The 16,943-nt window shown below is 33.0% G+C and overlaps 1 protein-coding gene across 4 annotated transcripts in view; it reads left to right on the top strand.

The window, feature by feature from the left end:
• The window catches only part of LOC112046728 (zinc finger protein 608), a 195,254-nt gene that overhangs the window by 39,660 nt on the left and 138,651 nt on the right, over positions 1-16,943 (top strand). For 3 of the 4 annotated variants that reach the window (XM_052887860.1, XM_052887858.1, XM_052887861.1), the window contains exon 2: positions 9,424-9,592. The exons of the other annotated variant lie outside the window; for it this stretch is intronic. The gene's annotated coding sequence lies outside the window, so the exon portion shown is untranslated. The remainder of the gene's footprint in view (positions 1-9,423; positions 9,593-16,943) is intronic. 4 annotated transcript variants of the gene reach the window in all.

Raw genomic sequence — 16,943 nt, 5'->3', positions numbered from 1 at the left:
AAGGTTTAGAACGCATCTAAATCGTGTATTATTTTATTATCTGGTCAATGAGATAGAGATATTTTTATAATGTATGTGTGTGTGTGTGTGTGTGATGCGTGGTTATCTACACGCCGCCATCATATCTATTAGCTCGATACCAGGCGAGCATAAAAATAAAAAGGTTCGCCTAAATGATGTCGTTCACCGTTGGGTTGAAAATGCGTGTGGCGTGGGTTTGTTGGATGTATTTAATAAACTATCTTAGCCTACTCGTACTACGGCATGCTGATTATTAGGAGTAGAGTAAGTATTTGTATCTGTGAAATAGTAAAACAGATTATGCTTTACGAGTAGATTTAGATAAATCGAGCCCCACCAATGCATTCACACAATAATGATTATGATAATGCAGAATAAAATACACAAGGAAAAATAAATAAAGTAAATCGCTCAGACTAAGAGAAAAATAAATTGCATTCACCTACAATGGAGTTGAATAAAATAAAATACACTAGGTTTGTATCTACTTCTCGGCTCTATATTTAACGCTTTTACAAAGTTTTATAAACACTAAATGATATAACCGATTTCTATGATTTTATTTACAAAAATATGTTGGACTTTTTAAAAGGATTTTGGTTGATACCTTTTGTCCCAAAAATAAAACTTGCGGAGAGTGAAATGGGGGAAGAAAGTTTGAATGGAGAACCCAACGTTGTTTAAGCAACTTATTTAATAATTTTATCAAAGAAAATGAGACTTCCACACGTCTTAAGTTGTAGTAGAAACCAACAACAGATAAAGTTAAAAATAGATGTATATACCACGGCGTTGTTGGTTAATTTTATATGATTTGAATTCTACAACACGTATATTAGTTATTTACGTAAACATTTAGGAGGGAGTGATATCATGATTGCTTAGTTCAAAACGTGTTTACAATATAAATTATTTTGTTGACTCTTCAGTTTATAAGTTTATCAAAGTTATTATTTCTTAAAAACTTTGTAAATAATTAATGACACCGTCATCTATTGACATATTTTATTCACATGTTTTTGTAAAGAGATATTTACGCGTAAAATGTTTATAATTATCATGTCAAGTAAAAAAAATACATAATAGGCAGAAAATATAGTTAGGAAAACAAATAATAATAATTAATTTCAGTCAATGGTCTTATAGCGAAAAGCTTCGACCAACACGATACGAAGCTTTCGCTTAACTGCTGGATCAAGGTTCGGATACAGAAGTCAGTGATTCTTGAGACTGTGCGTATTGTGAGGAGGTTCCTCACTCTAGAGCCCAGGAGGGCTATTCTGTAACGACGTTTTGTATAACTCACGAGTACGAGTTTCGAATTCACCTCTACCTTTCTCTTTCTATAGTATCGTGGCAGACAAAGCGATATGGAGGAATTCGAAACTCACACTTGCGAGATACACAAAACATCGTTACAGAATAGTCCTGCTGACAACCGATAGCTCGGGCACTCAAATGTCCCACAGCGGGAAATTGATTTTTTTTTGTAGATTTTCAGTAGTGTTTTATATTATATTTGCTATTTTATTAACATTGTTGTTGTTAACAATAAATAAATGAGAGAAATATTTACTCGAGGGTGTTTTTTACCAGCTATGGTGGTGAAGTTGATTCAAAAGCAAATAAACTATAAATGTTTTTAATAAAAATTAATAAACAATAAAGTATAAGTGTATTTAATTTTACATAGTACCTACATAATATACGTATACACACTTAAAAACATTAATTTAGTTGAAGTAAATAATTATGTTTATTGTTTATACAATCACATTAAGCTGATAAGAGTTATTTTTTGTAATAATTTTGCATCAGCTACAAGTTTTATCATTAAAAATGATATTTCGAACAAAGCTTTGTATTGTATTTTCAATTCCGTCGAGGCGGAACGGAAAGGCAAGGAAATGTAAGCATTGTATCAAAGGAAAGATCGGTAGGTAGGTATTTTCAAATAAGATCGGTAAGGTTACAAGGGTACTGAATTTTTACCGAGTTCACAAAATGCGATGCGGATAGGGGCAGGAAATATTGCAATGTAACTTGAATATCAAATTAGGTTGTTATGATATTTGAAAAGTATTTTACTTTGTAGAGTAGGTTAACTATTACCTGTTTTTGTACATTGAATATTATGCTTGGATGCGTGTTTTTATAGGAATCTTTTTCTTCGGTTGTTTTGTAAGTTATATGAAGAAAGGATTCATTCTGCGTTGTTAGATTGGTATTGGCTTTGTTAGCGAATATTATTTTCTTTTTAATGCGTAATCAGTAATTTTTTTTTCGTTTATTTGTAAGGTTAATTAAATTTGTTTTTTTAACTTTCATCCCATTTATTAGTATTAATAAATTGATGTAAGTATTTGAATGCAGTTTTCAAATAACAGAGCAAAGTTGTTAATAATAAAAGCTGGTTGTATTTGTCGCGAGACAAGATGTTTTTTTTTTCTTATTTTTTATTCTTTACAAGTTAAGCCCTTGATTACAATCACCTGATGGTAAGTGATGATGCAATCTAAGATGGAAGCGGGCTAACTTGTTAGGAGGAGGTTGAAAATCCACACCCCTTTCGGTTTCTACACATCATACCGGAACGCTAAATCGCTTGGCGGTACGTCTTTCGGTAGGGTGCTAACTAGCCACGGAACCAGCGCATATTGTGTTAAGGAATTAAAAAAAACTTCAATCAAAAAGTTTTATATTCTCTCTGAAAGTAAGAAATGATGAATTGCTTAGTGCATTTAAGAAAATTGTGTATGTAATATACACGGTAACACGGCTAGCAGCGGTCGTGAAAGGTGAGAATATAAAACGTGTACTTTCCTAACTACACGAATACTTACATCCAGTACACACACACGAGTTGAGCAGTCCCGCAGCCGCGAGGGGAGAATGGGGCAACATAAATATACAGCAGGTGACACTTCATAATTACACGTAATTATTTTTTTTACTCTAGTGCACTGCTCGCAAAGGGCTTTATTTTTAAATGAGTACAAACATACCGTTATTGACTTCCATGCACTTTTAATGTGGATTCAGAATTTTAATGACTGCAATTTATCAATCGTTAAATAAATTGACTGGGCATAATAAATTTATTAATTGCTTTTTTTTTCACGAAACTTGACAAATATTTTTACAATCGATATTACACATCATGCAAAACACGCATCGTACTTTTCATTGAAATATCGGGACTTCCTCAAGAGATGTTGACTAGACATTCAGTTCATTGTTTTAGCAATCAATAAAATATTCATAGTGCATCGTAAACTTCCGCAAAGTAACGCTAGTTTTATTTAATATTCAAAATTCAAAACGACTGCGTAGTAATACATATTTGTTGTAAACTAGCCACACTAAATATTATAATAGAAATAACTATAGTTTGGCAAATTCGTTCGTAACATTCTCGATGGTCCGCGCGGCCCGGGGGACGTGTAGCGATGATGATGATGAATGGAAAACCCACGACTGATGCACGCACGATTTCATAACCACGCAGTCTTTCCCCCCGTCGCCCGCATATCATGGGAGTGTCGCCAACATACTTGACAAGCTATAGTTCTTTATTTTTAAATTTTATTAAACTGTAAAATATTTAAATTTTAAATCTATGTTATAATCTTACAATATTATCTTACTTGTACTTATTTATACATATAAAAGTTATTTCTATTATCATATTGTTAGTTCCGCTTAACCGAACGTACATTATCGTTTCACTCTTAAAGCATTTTCAAGTAAATAATAACAGTGGGTTTGAAAGGCCTATGAGAGCTGAGTGAAGCCCGAGGGTCGCAGAAAGCCGCCGAGTATTGTATTGTTAAAATTGTTTGAAGCGTTAATAATTCGTCACACGCTTCACTCGACACCATTATAACTAACAGTTGCTTCAGAGGCACTATGTGGCTATACAATTAAGAAATAAGTGTTAAAAACATTTCAGTAGAAATTTGATGATTTTTAATACACAATTTTTTTATAATATTAGCAATTAAAAATGTTAATATTTAAAGTTATGATAATTAATCGTGATGTTTGGAAGTCCCTACAAAAGGCATTTTTTTTAGAATAATGAAAAGTTATTTAGAATAATGAAAAAAGATTCTTGTATTTTTGTGGCACACTAGTGTGCAGTGTACAAGAGTATGAGATTTAAGGACACAGATCTAACAAATGTGAAAAAGGATTGGCGAAAAAGTGTAGAAGTCTCTGTGAGATGAAGTTATGCGTGTAACATATCCACGTAAGATGTAAACGTACCAAATTACTCTACTCAACAATAAACTAGAAAATAACAGTCATTAACTAATATTATCTCATACACAATATCAGCCAAATCTAATTACAGTCTAATAATCGAAAAAATTTTAATAAAAAAATTCAACCGACTTCCAACTCAAAAAATAACTTTAACTAAAAAGCAAAAAATAACATCCTACCTATGTGCTACCTTCTGATCAGTTTGAAGGCGGTGCCAAGCCAGTGCCAAGCCAGCCAAAATCGGTCCACAATTGACGGAATTATCGCTGGACATACATAAAAAAAAAAAAAAACATACATACAGCCGAACGTAGAACCTCCTCCTTTTTGGAAGTCGGTTAAAAACTGATACAGATATTGAGACACAGTTGTATGCGTTAAATGACGTCGAAATTAATTAACATTAAACATATTAAAGTGAGCTGTAAGGGTGTTCGTATACTTGTTGCTTTTGTCGATAGAGTTTATTATTATCCAAAGCGTTTCTGCTCGTTTCACGTACCTATCACATTTATCATGCGATCTAGGTATCTTATCGAAAGTGAATCTCGATTCATAAATAGTAATAAACAGTTCATTACCACAATAAAATGCAAACCTGTTTAAAATACAAGCTTTTAAATGTGTAATAAAATATGATGAAACAAGAGAAACCCATAAAAAATTAAAATAAGCAAAGTTAAAACACTATTATGGAGCTAAGATAAAGAGAACAAAAGGGATCGAATAAAAGCCGGCAACTAATTTCTGAGACTCCACAGCTTAATGTTGTTATAAAAGATTGAGTAAAATTCGACCTTAAAGCGTAAATTTATGCAATAATCTCATCGAAGCAGCCGTGGGATCAGGGTGTCAGCGATAACGTGAAATTGACACCGCGCCATCAATCACTTTAGAGCGAGTGGGCCGATCGAGTGTAGTGTCGTGTTGCAGTTGTGGTTATCGGCTACAAATTGCTGTCGCACTAGTGATTAACTGTGCAACACTTTGCTTCAAAACGCCCAAATATTTATTGTCTCGGCCACTCTAATGCAAATAACACGCTATGCGGCACTTTTTATTGGAACAATAACTCTATCTTTATGGCATGCTAAATTTAATATTACTTATACTCGTAGATGAAAATAATTTCAATATATTCATTAATACCACATACTCTAGAGTTTACATCACAGTGTCTTTTCTGGTATTATTAAGATTGCTCTGGCGTTTCAATATGTATACAAGTTAATAACTCAACATGGAGAACAATGCTGTCTTGAAAATTTCTTAAATTACACTACACTCTGTGTAATATAAACAGAGAACAATTTGCATACTTTTCCTTGCACTTCTACTAAATGGTATCATTTTTCTTCAACCTGCTTCCAAGTTCCAACATCATCACAGTCGACAGGTTAGATTTAGAAAGCGATGTAACGTTACAATGCATTCATAACATTACAACCGACGCGACGTCACATTACTACAATAGCAACGGTAAATCTGAATGCACGAGGAAATTGTACTTTACGATTTATGACTTACGTCTATGTGAGTCAACTTAAAACTGTTGTAACTTTGTACTGCCAGTTTTTACTGAGGATATGACTATCTGTAGAGGTTTAAATGTAGGTCTACGTTCGATAAACGTTTCCTGTATCTGTTATGTTCATACAAATAGGTGAGCAAGGTATTCTATCTTTATTTCTTTCACTTCCGACTTTTAAAGACGAAGTATTTAAACAAATGGGCATTTCTTATATCTTTTGCCTAATAAAGATTTTTATTAATCAAATAAATACAATATAAACTGTGTATTTAATATTAATATTGTCATTTTATTGAACAATTCCTATAATGACAAGTATAAAAATTATTAAATCATATTTATTTCTTTCTCAGTTTACTCAAACACCAAATAATGCTATTCTATTACTCTCGTTCTCCGAGTAATGTTTTAGTTTTGTTATTTAGACAGGCTTCCTATAACTCATAACAAAGAGCCGACCGCAGAGATCGTAACAAAAGAGTATAAGAAATATTTCCCCTACAATATGATTCGGATCGCGAGTTCGGATATTCCTAGGGTTGGCATTTTCCCCTATTCTGCAAAATTTTATAACGGTTGCAAATATTATATTTAATAATTACTATCGGTATAATGATCTCTGTTAAATATTCTGTTAATGAACCTTAATTTCTGTATTTTAATTATAGAAACATATTATTGGAAGTACTCGTAGCACATCGTATTTAGATTTATTCTGTTAAGGCCTGTAAGATTCATCAACAACTTAAGTTCCGAAACCCTTTAATAATATGTATTTTATTAAATAGAAAATATAAGAAATAGAGATGTTGATGATGTTCAGTCAACAAAGAAAATACATACTTCCTCAGCATTACATTAAAGTAGAAGGTATTGTCAAAGATAAGAGAAACTCCAACATCTTATGTCTATTATATGATTTACACCTTAACACCTTAAATAATAAAATTTCCGTCGTATCAGAAAATGTAGTATTAATCCTTGGGAAATATAGCAACCCTTTTCTATCGGAGAAAATTGTGCGCCTCTCAAATATCCTCCTCTCTGCTCAGTACATAGTTAAAATCTCTTCTCGTATTTTATCAAAGGGAATGGCAAACAGCTTTGGCGTATAAATTGCTTTTGCGATATGGGAAACGTTATTTTTCTATGATACTATCTAATCTGTCACTTCAGTGTAAGTTTATCTATAAAAGGAAACAATCCATTCCGTGTTTTAGCGTTTCGAGCATTTCAAGTGTTTGTCCTTATCTCGTTGATTGATCTGAAGTATTTACTGGTATCAAGGGGCTTTATGATTACTATATTCTCTCTGATTACTGCAATTGGTAATGAATTACCTTGTGTGCAATACGTTTAAGGGTTTGAAAGACTCACAACGAATGATTTTGATATAATCAGTAAGCGGAAGAAAACTATGTATAGATCTAAAGCTGAAGATAAGACCAGCAGCATAAAACTTGTAAATAAAATGAAATATTATATTTTACCTTTTGTACAACGTATTGCTATTATAAACATAATTATAAATAAGGGTTCCTTTTTTGTACTACGTTCGTTCGGAATGTTGAATGTGCAAGTGGAAGGACATACGAGAGGAGAGGAAGGCCAAAGAAGAGATGGTTGGATTGTGTGAAAGAGGACATGGGTGTAAAAGGAGTGGATGATGAGTTGACGAGTAATAGAGACGGATGGAAAAGATTGACATATTTTTCCGACCCCACTTAAGTGGGATAAGGGTAAGGAGATGGTGGTTCGTTCGGAACCCTAAAAACAACAATTTGTATGCAGAACATACTACTTTCGCTAAGAACATAAGAAGCGATCATTAACAGAACATACTCGTTACCAAGAATATAATATAAATGGTTGAACACTGAGTAAGGGTGTACTGAATAAATTCAAAATAAAAAAAGAAACGGGTACATAATTTTGAAATAAGTAAACGTACCTTACTCGTGTATCTAAGAAACAAATAGTTCATCCGCAGTTTCTAAATAAACCTATATCAAAGCGTACGTAGCTGAAAAAGCAAATGACAAGTGTCAATGATTCGTTACATTATTATTCAGTATTATAGACTACTATCTTTTCAACTTAGTCTAAACTACATCTATGTAATACCTAATTTTCATTTATTAAATCATTTATTACACTTGGTATTGCTATTAATGAAATCTAATTACAGATAAATGTCAGCTTAGATTACATAGGTATGTTAAATCAATTTTTTTTTTGCTTGATATTTCTCGAACGGACATGTAATTAAACTATTGTTCTTTAAGATTTATGATTTATTAAATATAATTAAGCCATTGATCATCCGAAGACAATAGAACGGGAAGCTTAAACCACGTTCCAAGCGTACGTAGGTACTAAGTACAATTGCTATCGGCTTAATAAAACTGGGATTTTTTTGTATAATTTTATTCACAAAGATAAATTGTAATGATAATAAAATAGAATAGTCCGCATCTATTATTTCAAACAACTTCCAATTAAATGTTTCAATTATTATAATATAAATTCATATTCATAAGGTGGAGAAGGAATAATTCATAGAAAATAATAATTTATCGTAAATAACAGCCGTTTTTATTATTTCTTCATGGCTACAAATAAAATATACTACGACATTCGAGACAACGACATTTCAATAATGAAATAAACTCGGTAGTAGGTAATGAGAATATAGAAAAAGAAAACCAATACAACGATGTATAAAAGCGCTTTGTAATTATCTGTTTGTTTAAGAATTGTATTACACAAATAAACTTTACGAGTCGAACGTTCTGAGTTCGGATATAACTTTTTTATTATCTCACATGTTCTTGAACGCATGCACACATCGGAGGAAAAAAAAAGTGTTTTATCGCCATCTACCGCACGCTCACGGACAGGCATGTGGCCTCCATTCCCGAGTCCAATTACTCGAACGCTTTATAATTATCAATCGACCGCGTCCCGTATAATATTACGCTATGAATAAATCCGCTTCAATCAGGAAGGTATAACAGCAGTGTAACATTTTGTTATCCCTTCATGCATAAATGTTTGTATAATAATTTTGGAAGCCATGTTCCCGTTGAGCCCCTCCTCCCCTCGCCGCTCCGCGTCGTGTTGCACTCGCTTCGCGCGGAATCTTGTCTCTCTTTCTATCTGTAATTTTTTGGACAAGCAACTTTGACTCGTTCTCATGCGATAATATTCTTAATGTCATCCGTAAAGAAGATACTGATGATAATTTAAAACTCGAAATATCTTCGCCGCGCGACTGATTTTTTGTTATGAGCAAATTCTAAATAAAAGAAACATAACAGAATGTTATAGTTGGACATTATTTGCGTGTAATTTTACACTTTACTCTTCCACTTAGTGAAGCGTGAAATGATCGTGGCCGCGGGGAGCACTGGGCACGGCGTGGAGTGGAGCCATGCAGCGACGGTGTTTGGATTCCGCTTTGCGCTCGCCGCCCCGCTCCGCTTCGCTCACGCTCGTCGCTCAGTGTTCGAGTAGCGTGCAGTCGTACCGCGCGTTTGTCGTCGCACGGCCATAATATTCGCGACTTGTCCCAGAGTGTGATCAGTTTAATTTGTCCGTAGGTGTGACGCGCTGTCTCTGGTGCTTGGATCGCATGGTGTTGAAGTGATGGTGCATTAGATGGTGCGACTCCTGCAGTGATAGTGTTAACTATAGTGCTATTTGGTGCTGCATGGATTGTGTTTGTTTGGGATTGCCATCGCCGGTCACCGATAGATCCAGTTGGGAACGGTAAAAAATATTATGATATTTCTATTTTCTAACACCTCTTACTACGTAACAACCTAACAAGTTATGTGTTCCTAGTCAATTAAGATTGTGTTTTCATTATTATCATTATTATTAACAAGTATGTCAAGTACATTGGTACAGTAAATAATTTAGTGTGTATATTTGTTTTATATGTTTGGCAATGGCTTGTTATTTTGTTTAATTTAATATGTTATAGTATACGTAGTTTGTATTTACACAGAGCTTACATGACTATGTAGATTTACCTTATCGCAAACATTCCCGACGTTAGTAATAACACTAATACATAGTTACAATCTTGCGTTTTTATCTGATAGCTATTAGTCTCAACATGCAGGAATACTTTTACTATGTAGGGATCTAGATATACGGTTTAAAAACGTGAATCATAAAGTTTGTTATCGTAAAAAGCGTTAATCGGTGATTCCTTTGACCACACACGATGAATGTCGACCTACCTACTTATAACATAGGGATTAGGGCTATTTCTGAGAACATACAAACATACTTGCTTAAATATTCTTGCTACAGTACTTTTGTTAGGTTAGTATACCTACTTTCGTAAAAGTAGTGCCTAATGTAATACCTGCTTAGAGGAAAAACGTTAGGCATTTATGTTTAACTTTATTATTCCTTTGGAAAACTTATCGAAATGTTTATTTGATACATAGCCTAACTTGGTACCTATTTAGCCTAGAATAGTCATTGGCGTGCCCAAGGCTTGTAACTAGAGCAGGCACAAATTGTACTAAATGGAAAGTTTTCCACTGAGAATAGTAAACCTATTTCTTACGTTCTTTCCTTCCCTTAGATTATTTTATTAGCAAGCTTTAGGTATGACTTGTGGCTGCCTGACTGCAAAATTAAATTTTTCACAAATTCCGCGATATTATGGATTTTTCCGGGGTCAAAAGTATCCAATGTTAATCCAGGTTTTAATCTATCTCCATTAAAATTTTGAGCTAAAGTATTTTTACGTGAAAGAGTAACTTATAAACATCTATACAAAGGTTCGCGTTTATAATATTAGTAGGATTCTTCATAATATTTTCTTTGTTCTTACATTGTATTTTTGTACTCGGAAAAAACAATTTAAGCCGCTAAAGCTTACAAATAACGAAACTCAATCTGTTTGCTCGCCATATAACTTACTACCATTCCCATTTTCCTCCAGTCTCGGCTTAATGCGAGGGCAGGCGGCGAAAGAGACAGGACAATAAAAGCCGTAGTGTTAGAATGGGATAAAAAAGGAGATATGTTAAGGCGCAGTTGTTTATTTTGTATAATATTCATATTAAAACAAGTCGTTGAACAAGTAGGTACGGGCTATATAGGATGTAAATTCTTGTAGGGTTTCGTTTAAAAACAAGTAAAAAGTTATTTATTATATTTTACCTTAATGGTTGCACATTGAGTATCTACTTAATGCATTTTACTTTACATCATACCAGTTGCAATACAACAGTATTTCAAATAAGGCCCTGTTGTTAATTGGTAGGACGACTTATTGAGTTTATTAAAATACATATATGAATAATTAAAAAAAGAATAGGTGTTATCTAAATACGGTCCGTATTTATATTCCTATAGAATTTGTTACTACAGAAGAAAAACACTTCTAAATCAACGGGAAAATGTGGCATATCTTTTATTACGATCGTTTACACAAAAGAAATGAAGATTTCATAGTTGTCAGTATTCATAATACAAATGAACAAAAAATATGAAAATAAACACGTAATATTATTGGCTTACTTCATCCGTATACTAACAACGCACTAAAAGGATCTTTTTGTTAACAAAGCATTGAGTGTCCTTTGTTTATTTTGAAACATCAAGAGGGTCAGAATCCATTACGGGTTAGTGAAGAGGCAACTTTAGTTGAGCGAAATTACGGGACAAAAAAGTTGGAATCAAAAGGACTGGGCAGGGCGATTGCCTTTGAATAAATTGATGACTGGGAAAGATGTTGATGTGGATTGTATAGAGGTTGTTATCGAATTGGATATAAAAATAAAAAAGAGCTTTTAAGACATAAGTTACCAAGGCAACATAATGCAGATATTAGTACAGCTGAAGTTTCAAACTTTTGCTAAAGTTAACATATAAAAAATATTGTATGTGATTACGAAGTTACATTACATTTTAGTAAGATGAACTGTCTAGAAGAATAACCATCTAATAGTTAACGACATAATAATCTGTTTTGATTTATTAACCAATTGGCTTGTCATAAAATAATTATGGTCGATTTGCTACCGCGCTTCATTATGCCCCCCATCTATCATGGAAATGGCGACACGTGGCGTGAGCGTGACCCAAATGTTTTAATTATTTAATGGAGCTTATGTTATGTTCTCCTAGTACCTAATATATTCTAATTGTGAGCTCGCTATCAGTATCATCATCATCATCCATTATCATCACAATCAGAATATTTTAAACTTTCCCTTACTAAGGGAGGAGATATGGAGCTTATAATCATGGATTAGAATATTATACAGATTATATCGATGGTTAAAATACAGATTATTATCTGATTCTGTAATTCTCGCTATCAGATGTTAATAATGAATGACCGACGTCTTCACCAAGTAACGGAGATGTGACGCCGCCTACTTCCCAATTCCGGGCTTAGATTTTTTACTGAAAATTTCTTGGAAGAAAACATCTAAATGTTTCATAGATCGAATCTAGGACCTCGTGATTAAAAGCCACGTAACCTTTGGACTAACGAAGCATTCAACACAGATATTTATTTCACTTAATATGCGGATGTAATGTATTACTGGCAATAAAATAACTATTTCATCAGCCGAAATCGAGGCAACAGCAGTGTTTTTAAAGTAATTTAATTATTTAATTTGACTACTTGATGAATATTATTGATTAATGGTTGAATGGATCACTTCATTTAAAAAAAATTATACTGCTATACTATTCAATGCGTGATTTTTTTTGTTTAATTCATCGACTAAGTAACATTAATTGATTGCTATTTGGACTGATGTTAAATAAGTATGTATAGCGCTAATTCGGACGGACTACGATTTATTTACCGTATCAATAGTATAATGGAAATACTCTTGCCAAAACCAGCACGTCTTTTGGTTGAATAGTCTGAATTGCTGGATAGAAACGGGTGCCACTGGACACAGTTACTGCACAAAGTTGTGCAGAAAGATGTACCAAAGTTAGTCCAGTTACTCAATTCAAGTTGATTCTAATTCACAAAGGCATATCAGCTCACCGAGACCTGTTATCAAGAGTTGCACGTCTCTTTTCAAACTTTTCAATATCAATACGAAATGAGAGAATATTAAGTATAATAATATGATGTTATCTCAAACACTCAAGCAGAAAGTTTTACTTTCAACAACATGAAATGACCACAAAGAAATAAAAACGATCGCGCAAAGTTATAAACTGTGTTGCTTTAATCACCAACCTCTTTCATAGTAGTTAGTAGCAGTTTATTAGTTTGTGTTTTATTAAACACAATGTACTAAAGTGCCTAATAAACTACAGTATATACTACGTAACAATATACAAAAGTCACACAACAGAATAAAATTAGAACCGCTTACTTTTTAGAAGTCGGTCAATTACAAACAAAACAAAAAAGAAAAGTATGCAAAGATAAAATAATCAATGATTATTGTTAAACTACAACTAAAACTTCTAGATTTAATTAGTCATTACATTACAACAACTACTACTAAAAAAAATAGTAATAAAGGAAATGTTAACTGAATCAATTAGACTTAACTATTGAAATGCTGGATTCATGTATTGAATACTGTAAATGTACTTAAATATAAACTGTTATATTTAAAAAAGATACGAGTAAATATAAAAGGTTTTTTGTTACCTTATTCTTGCAAAAAGGTTATTTCACGAGAAACATATTTCGTCTATTAAAATATATTGTCTGTAGACGTAAGTACTTAAGCCGGTTACATCTACGTTTTGGAATCTTTTGTACAAGTTAAGAAAGATTGATTGTGATAGTACTTAATGAATCTGAACATTACGTTCTTAATGCCCTCTAGTTGAGAGATGCTTTATGTTGAACACAATCAAAAGCCTCGTATAGATCCATAGATTGATGATATAAACGGCATTAACCTCTTTTGTATACCGCAAAACTAATCTGTATTCATTATTTGTGAAAGGAAAAATACTGTTCTTTATTGTTAAACCCGATTTATAGCCAGCCTGTTATTATTATTTTTAGTATGATTGTGTGGATCTAAACATTTACCTAATAAACCTTATAAATTAAATGAACCGCTCAAACTTTCTTGGTTTTGTCGGAATATAATGAAAGTGATTTTACCGTGTTGCTCGAGTAACAGATTCTCGGATGAGATCCGTACCTCTCACTTTATGACGTTAGGGTACGGTGAATTGATGGAGTGTAAAACAATACTAATCGCATGAAGCGAGGCGGTACCGTGTGGCTCTAATCAGCTATGACCCTTAAGTCATGATCTTGAAAAACAAGAATTTTATTATGCAAATGATATATAGCGGAAATAGTAGATAAAAGACCCGATTTTAACAAAGCTTTGGATGGTGGTTGACGGGGACGCTACAAATAGTCAAACTTGACGTTTTAAAAGTGCTTATAAAGTAAGCCCACTAAAAATAAACGTATCTTGCAAGCTAGTGGCTAAATTACGATACGATTTACAATATTGTACGATTGTACGAATAACAACGACGTATTAATTTTGTTGTTATCAAAAGGTGCCAGCAATTACGATTACAGATAATATATTTAAATTTATGTACGAAATCAATATGCATCATTTGCTAACATTCATGAAATTTGTTTTCATTATGAATTACATAAAAGTATATACACGGCGATTTTCGAGTATCAATTCAACTGGAAAACTAAGGTATGATTTCACGCTTGTTTCTTTCGATATAAGCAATATTAACAGTGCCTTAAATGGTAACATACCTAACAAATACCGCGCAATTCTTAAAGAAATGCTAAACACCAGCTTGACCACAAATGGAACCTACCTGATGAAAAATGAAACGCCTGCCAAGGAGATGCTTATTCAGTTTAAGATACCTTAATATCTATTATTTATGTAAATGAAAAAGTAAAAAATGATAGATTGATGAAATACTTCGTATGACTTGGAATACTGATGATATAGGGATGGAAACCAGTTCAGTGTCTTGTATTAAAATGATATTTGGTTAATATAGTGAAGTACTTTATTCTCTTGCAAGATAAGTACAACAGAATAAAGTAACGTAAAATAATATAATATAAGTTAATAAAAATAAAGATAGTTACCGTAAAATAATAAAGTAAAATACGGAATACACGTGAGTTGTATCACTCTTGATATATCACATATTATGACAATAATGCATGTAGATATCGATATTTGCAATTTTTATATTCAAATTGATATTTATTTCACTTTTCAACAACAAACAAATTCGTGATCTTTCAGCATAATGATAAAATAAAACGTTGACGGAGTTATTGGCGTAAATAACGCGTTTGTCATAACTCATTTTCAATATCGAAAACAGCGTTGCGTTCAGCTCGTGCTGATTGTATAATGTGCGATGAGCATTATGCCAAATAGCATTTACCGTTCAGTATATTTAACCTGCTAATAAGAGTTTATTATACCGACTCATTACGGCTTTTAAAGAGCGGCAATTTGCCCGCGGCACAATTTTGTTGTTGATAGTAAGTAACGTCATTATAGGAACGTGAGATAATCAACCGACATCTATTATCGCTCGCTCACGGCGTAGATGTTGCGAGACTGGATTAACTTTTTAGTGGCAATTCACTTGATGGCTTTTAAAAGATTATTGATGGAGTAGATGTGTTGTAAAACTTATTTATGCTTTACTTGCCAAAAAGTCAATGCGCTGTTGAAATTCTGTCTACATATTATATACGACTCTCGCAGTTTTACCCGTTTAGTTCCAATGCCGTGCCATGGGGGATTAAAGTGATTAGAATATAGGTGAAAGAGCATTTCAAAGCCTGAAACCGGAGATTCCTTAGAAGATGTTTTCTCTACAAATTTCAATTGCGCAAATTGACGGTTTTTCTCAGAGGGTAGCAAAACATTCATTGTTAATTATACCGTATTCGTAAGTATTTGTTCCATACTCGTACTACTCCGAGAAAAAGTCTGATGGAGTCTTATGTGCCGTTAAAAAGAGTCTTAAGTTTGAGAACAAGTTTCGTACCTGGTAACACTTTATATTGTGTTAACACAATATTTCATAATTATATGATTAAAATTCTCGTAGCATGTTAATTTAAATCCACAAATAAATCTCAAGTAATCCGCCAAGCGGGGATTAAGATTTAATTAAAGTCCGCTGAATTTGAAACTCGTGGGATTAAATTTAAGTAATACCTACAAAGTTAATGACACTAAAAAGTGAGTTCTTGGAAATAAAAATAAAAATGAAGGAATCAAGGATTTTGAACAACAAATCAGAAGGTTAATTATAATATCGATTTAATTGAGCTCGTTTTTGAATTATTCCTTCATCACGTTCTCAGGTGTTGTTGGTAAAGTATGTAAGTTTTAGCAACAGTTATTATTTTGTTTAATTATTATTACCTTTGAAGGTTTAGAATAGATGAATAATTGTATATTATGAAAAACTCATCTTCTTCAAACTAATATCCCAGAATTCAGAAGTGCGCATTACATTTCCGCGTCACAAGCAATTTTTCTCGTAAAGTGCAGGCCGGTTCGATGCTTGGGCAAAGCGCCAAGTAGCGCGGCTTGCCTGTAAATCACTGGTAGGTACCAGGCGAGCAGCGCGCCGAGGAGTCCCCAATCAGCCGGCCTATTGACAAACATACGGCCCGGGCATAATGGATTCAACTGGGATTTATCCGAGGAATTTCTTTGAATTTCACATTAAATCTATCGTTATTTAAGCAGTGAAATGAATAATGACCAATATTAAGCTTTATTTGCAATTTCAGAGAGAGATTTGTGGCTTGCAACTGGGATTATTCTTCTTACAAGATAGCTAAATGTTCTGTTCGTAAATTGTCCTAATAATACATTTTATTGCATAGAATTACTGTACATTTATGATGTACATGTTGAGATTTTTATGTCTCTAGTAATATTTTAAAGTGTACAATTTTATTGCAGACATTTGGATAGGTAATGATAATGATCTCTTTGAATTGTTGTTACTCGTATTTAGATTCTCGTACTTGCAACCGAATATTTAAGTAAATACCACAATAGCCACAATAGGTAATAATAGATAGGTATATGATTCTGTTACATTTTTGGTTAAGAGT

This window comes from Bicyclus anynana, chromosome 20 (assembly GCF_947172395.1).
Source record: "Bicyclus anynana chromosome 20, ilBicAnyn1.1, whole genome shotgun sequence".
Classification (NCBI taxonomy): Eukaryota; Metazoa; Arthropoda; class Insecta; order Lepidoptera; family Nymphalidae; genus Bicyclus; species Bicyclus anynana.
The sequence above is the reverse complement of the archived record's forward strand: the minus strand, read 5'-3'. Positions and strand labels throughout refer to the sequence as shown.